Genomic DNA, 16,441 nt, shown 5'->3' with positions numbered 1-16,441 from the left:
TGTAATGTGCTTATAAGTCATCACTGTGGAAGTGTGCAGATGGAGAAGTGATTTCGTGTTTCCAACGCATTAGCACAAAGGGTTCTGCCAATAGTTTTCTTTTTCTTTTTCTTTTTTGATTCAAATGAAAGGATAATAAAGTTAAGAGTTTAATACAAGCAAATAAGCAACAAGGTACTTAGACCCTCCTAAAGCTAGTGGCCACCATGTCTGCAACTAGGATAGATAGGAGAGCACTGGGCGGTTTATCTAAGAAAACAAAATGCTCAGAGTGGCTGACTCCAATATTGGCAAGAGCACTAGCACATTGGTTAGCTTCTCTTGGAATATAGGAAATATTGCAATTGCATCTTCTCAAGAGGAAGTTAGCATCCTCAATCAATGCTCTATATGGGCAAGAGCTGTCAGCTCCATCTTTGATAAGCTGCATTGCTATCTGGGAATCTGTCTCAAGCTCGATGTTTGCCATTCCTTTCTGCATGATGATGGTAAGTCCTCGGTAGAGTTCCCAAAGTTCAGCTTCTAAACTTGTGCAATTCCCTAGGTAGCCATGATATCCCCACAGCCAAGTGCCTACTTCATCTCTCAATAGACCACCATATCTAGATTGGCCCGGATCTCCTTTAGAGCTTCCATCAGTATTCAATTTCAATGTCCTCGCAAGAGGAGCAAACCAGACAGTGAGTCGTGGTGTTGAATAATTTGGGTGATGTGAGTTTAAAAAAGTTTCCTGAATTTCTTGAGCTTGCTGAAGAATTTTGGGTGTGCTAATGGTTGCAAGTTGAGTGTGATTGTCAAACACTTCTCTATTCCTATCTTTCCAAATATTCCAAATAGCAGATAGGAAAATAGTTGCCCATTGGATGTCATCCACTTCAGTCTTACTTTTCATGTTGGAGCTAATCCATTCAGGTAGAGGTATCCTTTGTCCTTCCTGTCACCAAGGGAGGTTTTTCAAATTGACCCAGATTATTTTAGCTTTGGGACAACCTCTTAGCAAATGGCTCATGTCCTCTCTAGTAGTTTGACATCTGGAACATGTGTCTAAATTTGTAAGGTTCCTTTTTAATCTCATCTGGTTGGTAAGCAATCTTCCATGCATGGTCAACCAGAGGAAACTCTTTAGTTTCTGAGAGGCCTTAATTTTCCAAACCCATTGCCAATCCAAGCCATTCTCTCCCTGTTGCAAAATGGAATTATAGGCTGCTGAAGTAGTAAAATTGCCATTAGTGGTGCCTTTCTAGGTAGGAGTATCCATGAAAGTCACAAACCTAGACCTGTAGATTTGTAAAATGTTATCTTTTTCTTTTTAGGAAATCAGGTTCTGAATTGAGGTCAAGTTCCATTGGCCTTCATCATCTAAAATGGAGCTAACAGTTATTGTGCAATCAATGTGAGGGCCCTGGTTATTACTGCATAATGGTGATGTGACACACCACCAATCAGTCTAGAGTGAGATATTCTCACCATTCCCCACATTCCATTTGGTTTTATCCTTCAATACCTCTCTGTTTTTAATTATGCTTTTCTAGGTGTGTGAAGCTTTTTCTTGATAGGCCAATTGAAAATGGAATGGTGCTTAAGGTATTTAGATTGAAGAATTTTACACCAGAGAGTTTCAGCCTTATTGGTAATTTTCCAGCCAAGTTTGGAGATAAGAGTAGAATTTTGGTCCCTAATTTTCCTAATGCCTAACCCACCATTTCTTGTACTTTTGCAAACTTGGTTCCAGTTAATCAAGTGAACTTTTTTAACAGAATTAGTGCTACCTCAAAGAAAATTCCTATTAAGGCTGTCAATTTTATCACAGATATGTCTAGATAATTCCATAGTTTGCATGAGATTGTTAGGTATGGCAGAAGTAACAGAATTCACAAGGGTGAGTCTACCTGCAAGGGACAGATTTTTGGCCTTCCACCCAGATAACCTCTTAGTCATTTTCTCAATAATGTTTTTTATATGATTTTTGTTGATTCTACCATGGAACAGGGGAGTGCTAAGATACTTGCCCAGGTCATTGGTAAGGGAAATACCACAATGATAGCTAAGGGGAAAGGTTTCCCTTCTAGGGATATTGGGAGAAATAAAGATCTTGGATTTTTGGAAGTTTATTTTCTGCCTAGAGATTTCACAAAAATCATTCAAGACTTCCATAATAGCATTGCAGTTCCTGGTATCAACCTTGGCAAAGAGAATGAGGTCGTCAACAAAGAATAGGTAGGAGATAGCGGGCTATGTTTACAGGCTTTAAGACCATGCCAATCACCACTCTGAGTTTTAATTCTTACCATGTTAGATAGATTTTCCATGCAAAGCACAAACAGATAAGGGGAAAGAGGATCACCTTGTCTAAGGCCTATTCGAACATTACTGTTAGGGAGGGCCTCACCATTCCAAATAATAGAAGAGTTAACATTAGAGACACGGTTCATGATGAGAGTAATCCAAGTGAAATTGAGGTTAAATTCTTTGAGGGTATGATGGATAAACTCCTAAGAAATACAATCATAGGCTTTCTCAAGGTCAATCTTAAGCACCATACCACCAGTTTTGCCTTTCTTGGTCCTGAGGGTGTGAATGATTTCCTGGGTTATGATGATATTATCAGTGGTAGTTCTACTGTGGATGAAACTACTCTAATTGGGGCTAATTAAATTAGAAAGTAAGGGACAGATTCGATTGACAATGATTTTGGTGATGGTCTTATAAGTAACATTGCAAAGACTTATGGGTCTAAACTGTTTTATAGTCTCAGGGTTCTCCAGTTTGGGAACTAACACAATCTGGGTTGCATTAACCTCCTCAAGAATGGTCTTTGTAGAGAAACAATGTTTGACAAAATTGCACATGGAAGTTCCCACAATATTCCAGTTTTGATGATAGAAAACAGCTTGCAACCTATCTTTGCTAGGAGCTTTAAACGCTTTGATATTTTTAATGGCATTCCAAATTTCATGATTAATGATAGGAGCTTGGAGAGTATCATTATCTCCTTTGGCAAAACCAGTATGGGTGATACTTCTCCAATTATCCAGAATAGGAGTAGCCTCATGGTGAAACAGATCATTGAAATATTGGTTAATATGAGATTTGATATCTTCAGATTTAGAAAGCCAATTACCTGTGTCATCCTTGAGCATATTGATTTTCAGTTTTCTACGTTTATTAAGGGTAGATATATGAAAGAATTTTGTGTTACGATCTCCCATGGTAAGTCATTTGACTTTGGATTTTTGAAACCAGATAAGCTATTCTTGAAAAAGGGTCATGTTATACTATTTAATGAGGGTTTTTTTCGAGTAGATGCAGATTATGGGAAAAACCATGACTTTGAGATTTTTGAAATCCTTTTATTCAGGCTAAGAGATTACGCTTACGTTTGTACACATTCCTAAAGACATCTTTGTTCCAACTTTTAACATTGTGGATAAAACCATCTATGGCCTCAATCAGATTATAATCCATATTAGTCTAAGACTTCATGACAACATCCGAGAAAGTAGGGTGGCAGAGCCACGCTGCTTCAAATCTAAAAGGTCTAGTATGAGGGTTAGAGGGATGCATACCTTGTGTGAGAATAATGAGTGGAGAGTGATCAGAGTAAGTTTTAGGTAGTGTCCTTACTGTCCCTTTAGGAAATAAAGCTCGCCATTTGTCATTACTCATGGCTCTGTCTAGACGTTCCATGGTATTAGCCAATTCATGTCGATTGTTTGTCCAGGTGAGTCTAGGGCCGACACTACCAAGATCAATGAGGTTGCAGTTATTGATTCGTTCAATGAATCTATATGTTCAATTGTGGTTGTAGTTGGGAGAAAAGCTTCGTCTTTCATTATGGTTAGTGAAATCATTGAAGTCGCCTGTGACCAGCTAAGGTTTCTTCATGCTCCTAGCTACGTCCTCAAGGCTATTCTAGAGTTCATCTCTTTAGGAGGGGTGAGGCCTAGCATAGACTGCGAAACGAATCCATTCTTCATAGTCTTCTTTATGGATTGTGGCCTGGATGACTTGGTTAATGGCATGTGAAACTCGTATATTGACATGATTTGTGTCCCAGAGTAGCCAAATACCGCATGTTCTTCTTATTGGATCCACTACTGTTGCAGCCGTAAACCCCATGTTATTGAAGAAATTCCCTATTGAGCCCTATGGGACTTTGGTTTCCATATGGATAAGTATCTCAGGTTTGTGAGTGCTAATAAGCTCTCTCATATTGCGCTTAAAGGCATTATTACCTGCCCCTCGGCAGTTCCAAAAGAGAATGTTGAGGGAATCCATAACAGGGTATTGAGGAAAGGGATCAGTGGCCAAACCAAGGAGGATGCTACGGATTCGTCTATGATCTTGGTCCCTTCATCTCATGGAGGCCATCTACACAAAATGAGCTGGAGACTCGGCTCTGTGGTTCTAGCTTGGTTCTATTTGCATCTGTATCTGCTCTATCCACCATACCGTAACGACGAGGTGAGTTGCTTCCCTCCTGTGATCTAACGACAGGGTTAGAGGGTGGTTCTCCATCCTGTGGGTAAACACCTCCGGTCTTGTGCTCTCCTCGGTCCCCATGGCTGATTCCCGGATTAGGGGGTTTTCTGTGTTTTATGGTTGTGGTTCCATCTCTCCCTGTTGGTGAATGTTCAGGGATGGGTGGATTAGGTGTATGGGTTATAGTTGTTTCAAAAGGAAAATCTGCCATTGGGATTTCTAGAGATGTAAAGTCGGTTCCCAATGTAGTGGGGTTGTCAGTTATAGAGTGACTAGTCTGGTTGTTATGGGGTGCCTGGGGTAATAGAGCCTTATCTTCAGGGGTGATGACAGTGGAGGGGTTCTGAGTAGGTGAAGTGTAGGATTGCGTTGGGTTAGCAATAGGCTGTGTAGCCTTGGGCGAGTTTGGGGTTTGTAGGCCAGATGGCCTAGTTTGGGTTTTTTGGTATGGGCTAAATGCCTCTTTTTCAATGCCCAATCTTGTTGTTTTCTTACCCCTACCAAGGTCATTTTCTTGTTGGGTCCCTTTACCCAATTCGGAGAACTTGTTATAATTTGGGCTTGGTCCAATGGTTTGGGCCATTCTATTGATCACAGGCTTACGAGTTCTCTTTGTTGCCATCATCCAGAGCCCATATGGATCATCTTCTACAACTGGTTGTTGTAGGTGACTGTTGGCACTGGAGCTAGCCGTTGGAGTTTGGTCCTGGTTACCCTCAACAGTTAGTTGTATTCCTTCCGGCGGTGGGTTATTCCGATGAGCTGCTTATTGCTTGGGATATGTTGCCTGGTATCTGTACAGTTCCTTGCGGTAGTCCACCCTGCCACAGTAAAAACAAAATGAATGAATAGATTCGTATTCTATGTTATAGTTTTTCTTACCCAGGAGGAATTTGGGACAGAGTGGCTTGCGGAGATTCACTTTGATACAAACTCTAGCAAAACGGCCCCTAGTAGCCATGGTTGTGGTGAGGTCGATTTTCAGAGGTTTACCAATCTGTCTAGCAATTGCATATAGGACTTTCTCTTAAAAATATTCAATCGGAAGCTCCAGAAACCGAACCCATACTGTGGTTGTGATTTCAAAAGCTTCTGATGCCTTAAAATCAGGCTTCCATTTACGCACAGTGAGATAGTGATCCATAATGACCCACGGTCCTCCAGAGTATACGTTTGCACATTCTTCCAAGGAGGAGAATTTGAACAAGAAATAGTTATTGCTCAGATCTATAACATTAAAGTCCTCTTGTAGGCCCCATAAATTCTTAACTCTTGTGCAGAGCATCTTATACCCAGTGTTCTTACCCAGTAGTCTGACAATCAGTGTATTGGCCTAGGGTTTGCAAATATGTTCCAGTAATATTTTTGAGAAATATACTTGTGGGACGCCTTGTTGAGTTGGGTGTAGGTTTCCTTCATGGATGGTTGTTTCTCCCTCATCGTCCTCCTCATCAGCAGAGAAGGAATCCATAGTGTCATCAAAATAGAAATCAGTATTTCGTGGAGCTGCTAGAGCTTCCTTGAACGATTTGACCTTCTGGTCCTCGGTTGGCAACGAATGCGTGGTATTGTCTTTTGGTTCCTGCTCTGGTGCCGAAATAGGAGGGAGATTTGGGCTCTCAGCTGTTTCCATGGATTCAACCTCTAAGTGATCCTTGCTCTTGATTTTCTTTGTACTTCTAACCAAATGGTCTTCTTCTTCTTGAGATTTTGTGGATGAGGCGGATTTAGAGGAGACTAGATCGCACATACCTCTATTTCTAGAGAGAGAGACTAGAGCTGTCTGTATCTCCAATAAAGTTCTGCTAATAGTTTTCGACACTTGAAGTCACCTGCTCTTAGCACCTCTCTCTTAAGAGTTGGTTTCACCTTTTTCCCACTCGTACCTCGAAGGTAGCTCATTCATATGTTTATTATTAGGAAAATGTTTGAGACCCCTTTGGAGATAACTTCCACACCCCTAAAGTGATCCTGACCCTCCATGTATGTGTAAGGTCCACTCATATATATGTGGGGTCTACATCATGAATGGTTCAAATTTGTGGGGGTCGTGTGAGGGTCTCAGTCATTGCTCTCATTATTAAAGCTATGTTTGGTATAAATTTTTTGAATTAAAATAGTCATAAAAAAATAAAATAAATTAAAAAATCAATAAAAACAAGATGTCTTATCCAAATCATAATCATTTCATTTTTCTATCACAAAAGTTAAAAAATCCAAACACTCATCCCAAACGAGACTTTTTAACCCAGGCTAAAATAACTAAAAAGTCAAAAAGCCAACTCACATCCCAAACGAATGCTAAATCCCGTTTATTAATAAAGTACAATAATTATTTCAATAAAGTGTATTGATATTTAGGGTGAATTTATATATGATTTATTTTTTAATTTTTTAAGAAAATATATAAAAAAAAATAAAGAAATAATGTGACAAAAATAAGTCAATAAACTAATAGATAACGTATTTGGCTTGTTACCAAACTCACACACTTATTGAGCTTTAAAAAAAATTAGTAACAAGTCTCATAATTTTAACATAATTATATCATGTCATAAAGGGTTTAAGGTGCCTATTGCGTAGTTTACTAGGCACATTTCAGAGCTTTTTTCAATAATTTGAACTTATTTAGGGTTAATCGATATTCGATTAATTTGATTTTTTTTTTATAAAAATTGAACGTGTTAGGTTTTTGTTTTTGGCAATCCTGTTTGACAAAACTCCTTTCAGTTGTAATTTTATTCGATCTTTTATTTAAGTGCGGCTATGAGTATTTAGATACGAATCCAATCTGAATTGTGCCTATGCAGAGGAGTTTGTGATCTTAATCCTATCTTGTTTGCCACTTCGCTGACTATGTTGGAGATCAGCGCCCCTTGGCGGGTCTGGGGCAGCCCCTAAGCGGGTTCGAGGGTAGCACTCTTGAAGCAAAAAGCAAAATTTCATTCAAAGTTATTTTTTCGCTTGATCGGCCATTCTTGTACTCGAGCGGAGATCGTGACCTTTCAAAAATTTTACTTGCCTGCAAAAGTACTAGAAGTTGTTTTTTCCGCTCGAGCGGCCATTCTTGCACTAAAGCGAAGATCACGGATCTATTTTTTATAAATTTGTGTTTCAGTCCGATTTTATGGTATGGCTTCCAGATCTTCTTCTTGGGTATTAGGGTTTTCTTCTGGAGATTCTTTGCTTGTTTCCTTTGATATTTGTGAGAGTTTCAATCATGAATTGAGTGAATTATATCAAAGGGTTTGTTTGTTTTATTTATCCAATAAAAAAGATAAAGTTGTTCTTCGATGAATTCTGGAGAATTTGGGCCTGAAGTTTTGGTGAATTCTAGAGTGGCTCATTGTCGTGATTCGACATCGGCGTTGTGGATTCAACGTTGTGTAAGACAATTCTGAGGTGAAGACAGGGTTGGAAGAGGCACATAGGGGTCGGTTCGATTCGGCCATGAATTCGCTAGGTAATTGAAAGTACACTTGTGTAATTCCTTTATGTCTTCTTAGTGGATTGTTTTGTGACTTTTGCCCGTGATTTTTTTTATCACAATTGGAAGCACTCCAATTGTGATTTTTTCACGTAAAATCGTTGTGTCGATTTGTCTTGATTGTTTGATTGGGATTGGTATTTATTGCTTAAAATTAATACATAATCACAAATCCATATCTAGGGAATTTTTAAATTTTTCAGAAATAATCGAAATGAATCTCAAAATAAACTCAATAAACTGGATTCAACGTTGTGTAAGACAATTCTGAGGTGAAGACAGGGTTGGAAGAGGCACATAGGGGTCGGTTCGATTCGGCCATAAATTCGCTAGGTAATTGAAAGTACACTTGTGTAATTCCTTTATGTCTTCTTAGTGGATTGTTTTGCGACTTTTGCCCGTGATTTTTTTTTATCACAATTGGAAGCACTCCAATTGTGATTTTTTCACGTAAAATCGTTGTGTCGATTTGTCTTGATTGTTTGATTGAGATTGGTATTTACTGCTTAAAATTAATACATAATCACAAATCCATATCTAGGGAATTTTTAAATTTTTCAGAAATAATCGAAATGAATCTCAAAATAAACTCAATAAACTGCATGTGGATAAAAAAATATTATTTTTTTCACAAAAAAATATTTTTTTATTTGTTTATTATTATATTTTCAAATCATTTGCATTAATTCTTTTTCATTTTTTCTTATTAAAAAAATATCAATATAATTGTATTTAAAACTTTCATTAGTGCTCATAAAAAAAGTAGTGTAATTTACCCTCTTTATTTTTTTATAAAAATAAAAACAAAATGATAATCCCTCCGTTTCAAAATCATGGTTCTTTTGGGGAAATCTAATTTTTTTTGATAGTATAATTATTATACTTTACAAATATTAATTTTTTAAAATTATCATTTATTAGTACATTTTTTTTAAAAATATTATTGTTAATGAATTTAAAAAAAGAGTAAAATAAAAAAATTATATTATTTTATTTCTTAATTTTTGAAAAAAAATCATATTTTAAGATAATAAAAAATAAAATAAAAGACTAAAATATTTTATAACAGAAAAAGTAACATAAATGAATATGATTTGAGGGACATATGTCAAAATTCCAAACTCATGAGATTTTTTTTTAATTAAAAAGAGACTCAAGTAAAAGGCATACGAGTAGTTGAGTGGGAATATTATAGGGGGTTCAAATTCAAAGTAAAAACGGTTATGTACGGAGTAATTCTTTTTTTGGGGATGTGGGGTCACCATGGCGTATTCTTTGGACTTTTCCGTGTTTATTGCTAACATGTGCTTCAAGGCAAGTTTGGGATAGATTTCATCGTTTAGGGATTTATTTGGGAGAAGTATAGGATGGTGGTATAAATATAATGAATTATGAAATTTTATTTTGAATTTTATCTGAGAAGTGAATGTATGGTATAAATTTATAATTAATAAAAATAAACGTCATATTTAAAATAAATGTAAGGGAAAATTAATTTAAGATCTATTTTCTATTTTTAATAATAGAAGAGATCCACAATATTATTTTTTGATATCTAAGGTCTCTCAACCCACACCCATCTATCATAGATAAATTTGATATTAAGAAAGTATTTCCCAATTTCTATATACTGGGAATCAATCAACCATAAAAAAGCAGAATGAAGTCGATCTGACCTAATCTGATCATCGGAGATAGGAGAGATAAGAATGGTATCGTCATCGAGTAGCGAACTGACATTCAAGCTCCACCCACTCGTATTCCTCAACATCTCCGATCACTACACTCGTCTTAAGTCCTAATCATAACCACCTCAAGCCGCCACCAAAGGCGGCGAAGCAACCACTTCGCCTCCCCCGCCGAGGGTCTTTAACTGCGTCATCGGCATCCAAAGGGAACCCACGGTCAAGATCTTCAACAGCTTCAAGCTCCTCTCCAAACCCTCTACCCATTCTCTCGATTGACCCTTCCTCGAGAAAAAGCAAGAACTTTATAAGAAAGTATTTCCCAATTTCTATATATTATGATGGTATTCAATTGGAAGTGAAACCCAAGAAGCAGATATGCAGATACACAAAGCTTTGATGGATATTAATGAAAGCCCCGTGTATGTTCTTCTCAACCCTTCAATCAATCATGCACAGCAGGATCTTCTAGTGACTATATATGAAAGTGAACTGCACGTCATAGATGGGATTCCGCAGTTTATTTTTATCCATTCAAGCTACACTATTGAGACAGTAGAAGCAGAACGAATCTCAGTTGACCATGTTGCCCACCCTAAACCAAATTTCTCTGATTTGGAGAGAATTTCTATATGAAGTCCCGAGAAAATTCGACCAGAGAAATTCTCTGTGAACCAGAGTTTATCTGAACCAGAATTTCTCTGTGAAGTCCAGACATCCAAAGATTTTCCCCAAGACCTTTGTTGATGGTAGTGGAGTATTTGCTAACATTTCTAGAGATCCGAAGATTGAAGTCAAGAATGTGTCTCTTTCGAATCCGAATATTGAAATTTCAAATATCACTGAGGACTTAGCCTAACAAGTTTTCTGGTTCTCAAGCTTATGGAATTGGTATCTATTTGTCTCTATTTTTGGTGTTTGAGTAATTCAATTTTCTCTAGATTGAAATTTTCTCTAGTTGTTCAATTTTCTTTAGATTGAACTTTTATCTGGTTGTTCAATTTTCTCTGGATTGAACTTTTCTCTAGTTGTACAATTTTCTTTGGATTGAACTTTTCTCTAGTAGTACAATTTTCTCTGGATTGAAATGTTCATTCCATGTTTATACGTGCCAAGTGTTTGATTATTTCTCTTCAATCCCTCTCTTCTCATCCCCACCAAATTTTTCTGGTTTAAACCAAAGAAATTCTCTGGTATGGATTGAATTTCTCTAGTTTGTACCAGAGAAATTCTCTTGTTTGGAAATCTATAGTTTGTTTGTGTATATTTCTTTGTTTCAATGCTCACCAACCATGATGTGCAATGGTTTGGTTTTGAGTAAATTTTAAGCTCATCATGAGATTACATATGTTTGGGGTTTGAAAGATTCTGACTTGTTTGCAATATATGTTAAAAGAGTTTGAATCTAGTGAAATTTCAATTTTCTTTGCCCTGTTTGGAATTTTCTCTGTGATATGTCTAAAGAAATTTAGAATTTTTTCTGTGATGTGTCCAGAGAAATTCTCTGTATCGAATTTTCTCTAGATCGATGTTGAGGGACCTTAGACATTATAAAAATATTGAGTATTCTTTATGCTATAAAATCTTAATACCAGGGACCTTAAAAAAAAATCCCCTAAATGTAAGCCATTAAATTTTTGTCCTTTTTCCTGAAAATTTTATGAATAATTTTTCTATTAAAAAATTGTTTGTGTTGAGTTTCATGTTTAGCAATGCAATCTTTCCAAAACATTAGGTCCACAAAAAAAAAATACACTAATTACTCGCAAGGTTTGGTCTACTACTCCAACTGACAGTTAGTGCAATCCTTGATAATGAGGGCAAGTGGGAAATTGATGCCCTGAATGACCTAGTCAGTCCCCAAGCTATTCAAGAGATTCTTAAACTTCATAGACATAGATTTCTAACCTTCACTGATACCCTTTTCTGGGTTGGATCGACCTGTGGTAATTACACCACTGCTTCTGCTTACAAGATCATCTCCAATCAGACCACTGATGAAGGAAATTGGACTTGGCTATAGAAAATCAAAGTCCCCCAAAAACTAAAGAGTTTTATTTGGCTGGTTCTTAAGGGGAGACTACTTACTAACCACATGAGATTGGTGAGAAATATGACTGCTTCTGATATCTGTTCCAAGTGTGGTTCAGATAGTGAAGACATGGACCATCTACTCAGAAAATGCAGCTTCTCTGGTTTGAAATTCAAGACCCCAACTGGTGGGAGGAGGGTTGCTGCCAGCCTTTCCTTGAATAGGTTACAACAAATCTGAAAAATAAAAGTCTGTTTTTTGGTCAAACTTGGCATGTTATTTTCATCTCTGTAATCTGACAGATTTGGAAAGATCGGAACAAACTTGTTTTTGAAAATCAATTCACTCCCATTCAAGTTAGTCTCAAGAACATAAGAAATTATGCTCATGAGATCAATGAGGCATTCCAGTCAGCCCTTCACCCAAGTCCATCTCACCCTTCACTAATTAAATGGAATTCTCCTCCTGCAAGTAAACTGAAACTCAATCTTGATGGTTGCTCAAAAGGGAATCCAGGTCAAGCTGTCTATGGTGGCATGTTGCATGATGAATATGGTATATGGATTTGAGGATTCTATGGAAAATTGGGTCACTATTCAAGTCTGGAGGCAGAACTATGGGGTATATACAAGAGCCGCACTATTCTCTTTCACAAAGGCACCAAGGAGGTGGCAATTGAGTCAAACTCAGAACTATCAATCAACCAAATCCAAGATGGCCCATGCCATAACTCACCCTATCGAGCTCTCATTGAAGATGCAAAATTCCTCCTGCAAAGATGTAACTGCTCACTGAGGTACACACCTAGAGAAGGAAACAAATGTGCAAATCAGCTTGCCAATATAAGAGTTACACAGGATGAACATGTTGTGGTGCTTGATCATCCTCCTAAGGATTTGACGGCCCTACTTATAGCTGATATCACTGGTGTTAGTGAGATGAGAGCTTGGTCTCTTTGTGTCATGTAGTAACTTCTTCTTCTTTTTTTCTGTTTGTTCTGAACTTCCAATGAATCAATATATATATATATATATATATATATGTATTTTTCTTTTCTTTTCTTTTTTTTGTTTTTTAATTTATAACAGATTCAAGAGTTAGCTCACGAGTGATTGGGCTAAGTTTCAAATCTTAACTCAAGTTCAAGCAAGCTTCATCCGACGGGGATTCTATTTGAATCTAAGATATCTGTCAGTACGTCTAATTTAAATTCATAAATTTTTATTTTTATTATATCCTAGTATGAATTTACTAATAAGGACAGTACATATAATAATATTTTTTTGTCTTATGGTACATCCTGACCAATTATTCCTATTCAAATCTTTGTATCTTCTTTCCCAAGAGATCAAAGTTATTTCTTCTTCTTCTTCCCCCCTCCAAAACTTCAATACACGCTACCTAAACTCACCATCATTATCAACATCATTGTTTTTTATTATTTTGAAATCCTAAACCCTAGAAGAAAGGTTGAACAAAATCAAACAATGGATGAGAGTAATAATTAAGATAGTTTTTTTGGAACAACCCATCAAAGAGAAGGTAAGTATTCATATAAGGGGGTTTCACAATTTTTGTAGAGTACTATCAATTATTTTCTATATCATTTTTTTAACAAAAATTAAAGAGCCCACTAGTTAGATTAACAATGACATATTACTGGAGTTATTCTTATTTTATCATTTAAATAGTACATTATTTGAGAATTACTCTTTCTTGTTAGTACCTGATACTTATAAGTTTGGTTGATGCTTATGTGTTTATAAATTTGATTTTTACTTTTCCACGAGCATTCTTGTGAATAATTTATCATGTAAAAGTTGAATTTGATAAGTTTGTGCGTAATTAAAATTTTGACATAATAATTTTAATGATAATTTATTGAATGGCTCTGCCATTGTAGATAAATTTACTATTTATTACTTTTAGCTCAGCCAACCTTTTGGATCTCAATGGTTGATGTTAAGAAAAAAACGAACATCTATTTTCTCGCAATCTCCATTGAGGTTAAGTTTCTCTATCAGTTTCGTTGCATTCAAATTTATATATTAGTTTGTAATTAATTATTTTAATATTTGGTTTCATTTTCTCAATTTTTTTTTATACATAAAAGCGAATATTCAATCTATTTTTCATCATTATTGTTCGGTTCTGAAAGTACACTGCCAAACAATGTGACAATATTCAGCTTCGTATGTCCAAACATTGTCACCTTGTTCATCTCCATATGTCCAAACAATATGAGTAAAATACGAACTTTTTTTCCTTTGTTTGACCTTGTATGTCCAAACAATATGACTTTGGTCTTTTGATGTTTTCCTATAGAATTCCATTTTGGAGAATGTGGAGCATGCTGAATGCATATTAAATTACACTAGTGAATTTACCACATACGAGGTAGTATTACCATTGCCAATTACTTCTTTAATTAATCTTTAAATTTATATTTGTGCTAACTATAAGCTAATATGGTTAATGTACATATTTAAAAGCAGAGAAGCAATGATTGACTAGGCATGCGATGTTGGCAAGAAAAATGGTTTTGTTATAATTGTGAAATATTCAGATTCTGGTGGCAGTCGTTGGGTACCAAGAATTAAACTAGCATGTGAAAGGAGTGGAAAGTATAGACAGAAAAAGAAGGTTAAAGTTTATTCTCATGATGAAAATGCTAGGATGATCAGGACCAAAAAGTGTGAATGTCCATTCTTGCTAAAGGGTGAGAAATTAAGCACTAACAACGATTGAATGTTGCATGTAGTATGTGGAGTACATAATCATCCAGTTGTGAATCATCTTGAAGGGTATTCATATTTGGAGAGATTATCACACCAAGAAAATGAATTGTTGGTGGATATGTCTAAAAATATGGTGAGACCAAAAGAGATTTTAGTTACATTGAAATAGAGGGATGCGTTGAATGTAACCACAATGAAGACAATTTATAATGTGCGTCATAGATTTAAAGTGAAAGAGAAGGCTGGGAGATCACAAATGCAATAACTGTTAGGGAAGTTAGCAAAGCATGAATGCATTGAATGGCATAGATGTGAATAGAACACCACGGTTGTCACTGACCTCCTTTGGGCTCATCCATTCAGTTTAGATTTGTTTCATGCATTTTCACGTGTCTTGACTATGGACTGCACATATAAGACCAACATGTATGGTCTTCCCTTACTTGAGATTGTAGGTGTGACTTCCATAGATATGACATTTTAATAGCTTCTGCATATTTACAGTTCGAGTACAGCAATAACTATGCATGGGCTTTGAATGTATTACGTGGTCTCATGAACAAGAACTAAAAACTATTGAAATAGTGAAACTCATTGTTGAGTGAGTTTCTTCTTTTCAAAACTTGAAGTGGGGAAAGGGGTCGACGACGAGTGAGTGGTTGTAAAAGTGGTGGTAACTGGGGTGAGAAGCAGTGAGACAAGGAAATAGGAAGATTGTGGAGCTGCAATGGTAGCTAGCGAGGATGGTCATAGTGGTGGGTGCCCGTGACAATGGCCGAAGTTGGAAATCAAGCAGCAGAGGCTGGTGGTAGGTAATGGTGCCAAAAGATGTATATTGAGAGTTAGGGTTTAAACGTAAGTCCAAAATAGTAATTGGATAAAGAGATATAAGTGTAATAAAAAAAAATTACAAAAATATATAGTGTGTATTGAAAGATTTGACAGTATATAAATATATAGTAAATAGAATTTCTCCTAAATCATTTACTGACCGTGACAACCACTATTTCTCCACTAACACCATACTCGTCATTATTATTGCCATTTTATCCACTTGCATCACCACCACCACCAATATAAAAATTAAACGAAAATTGTTATAAAAAAAAAAAAAAAAAAAAAAAAAACACACACACACACACACACAATTTAATAATTTACATATTAAATAATTTATTTTAATTTATCACCTAAATTTTATCAAACAAATTTTTAAATTTATCATATAAATGAATATGATTGGAGGAACACATGGAGGGTGAAGTTCCCAACTTGCGTGAGGATCCTCTAGAGTTTCTTCTCTAGAGTGATCTCTCTACAGTTAGATCCAATGGTTGATATTAAGGGATAGAAAACGATGTGGAGATCGGCACAAGCATCATTCAATTTCTTCAAGACAGAATCAAAGACGATGGAGATCGGCGAACATGGAGCTCGATGAAGGAGATCAAAGACAACGGTGCAACTAAAGTTCAGCTCGTCGACGGATCTGTGGTATGTTGGAGTGGCGGCGGAGGAAGAGATTGAAGACGAAGGCAGCGACTGAAAGTCTTCCAGATCTCCACAGCAGCGGCGGAGCCATGCCGGCGACGTCCTCCTCTTCTCTCCTATCAACCCTTCTCTCTCTCTCTCTTCTCTCAGCCCTTCTCTCTATTTTGAAATCTGAGTTTTTTTTTTTTTTTTTTTTTCAAATTACACACCAAAACGACGTCGTTTTGGTGAGGGAGAATCTTACCCCTTCGATGGATCACTCTAGGAGATCACTCTAGGAGATCACTCTAGAGAAGAAACTCTAGAGGCATCTCAAAAAAAAAAAAAAAACTCAGATTTCAAAACAGAGAGAAGGGCTGAGAGAAGAGAGAGAGAGAGAAGGGCTGATAGGAGAGAAGATGAGGACGTCGCCGGCATGGCTCTGCCGCTACCGCAGAGATCTGGAAGACTTTCTGTCGCTGCCTTCGTCTTCAATCTCTTCCTCCGTTGCCACTCCAACACACCACAGATCCGTCGACGAGCTGAA

General features: G+C 36.6%; 1 pseudogene; it reads left to right on the top strand.

Annotated features, from left to right (window-relative positions):
* Positions 1-9,678: 9,678 nt before the first annotated feature.
* LOC114307666 (COP9 signalosome complex subunit 6a pseudogene) lies at positions 9,679-10,290 on the top strand (annotated as a pseudogene).
* The last annotated feature ends 6,151 nt before the right edge of the window (positions 10,291-16,441 follow it).

Source organism: Camellia sinensis, chromosome 10, assembly GCF_055761805.1.
Source record: "Camellia sinensis isolate YWXY chromosome 10, ASM5576180v1, whole genome shotgun sequence".
Taxonomy (NCBI): Eukaryota; Viridiplantae; Streptophyta; class Magnoliopsida; order Ericales; family Theaceae; genus Camellia; species Camellia sinensis.
This window is presented reverse-complemented; position numbering and strand designations above follow the sequence as displayed.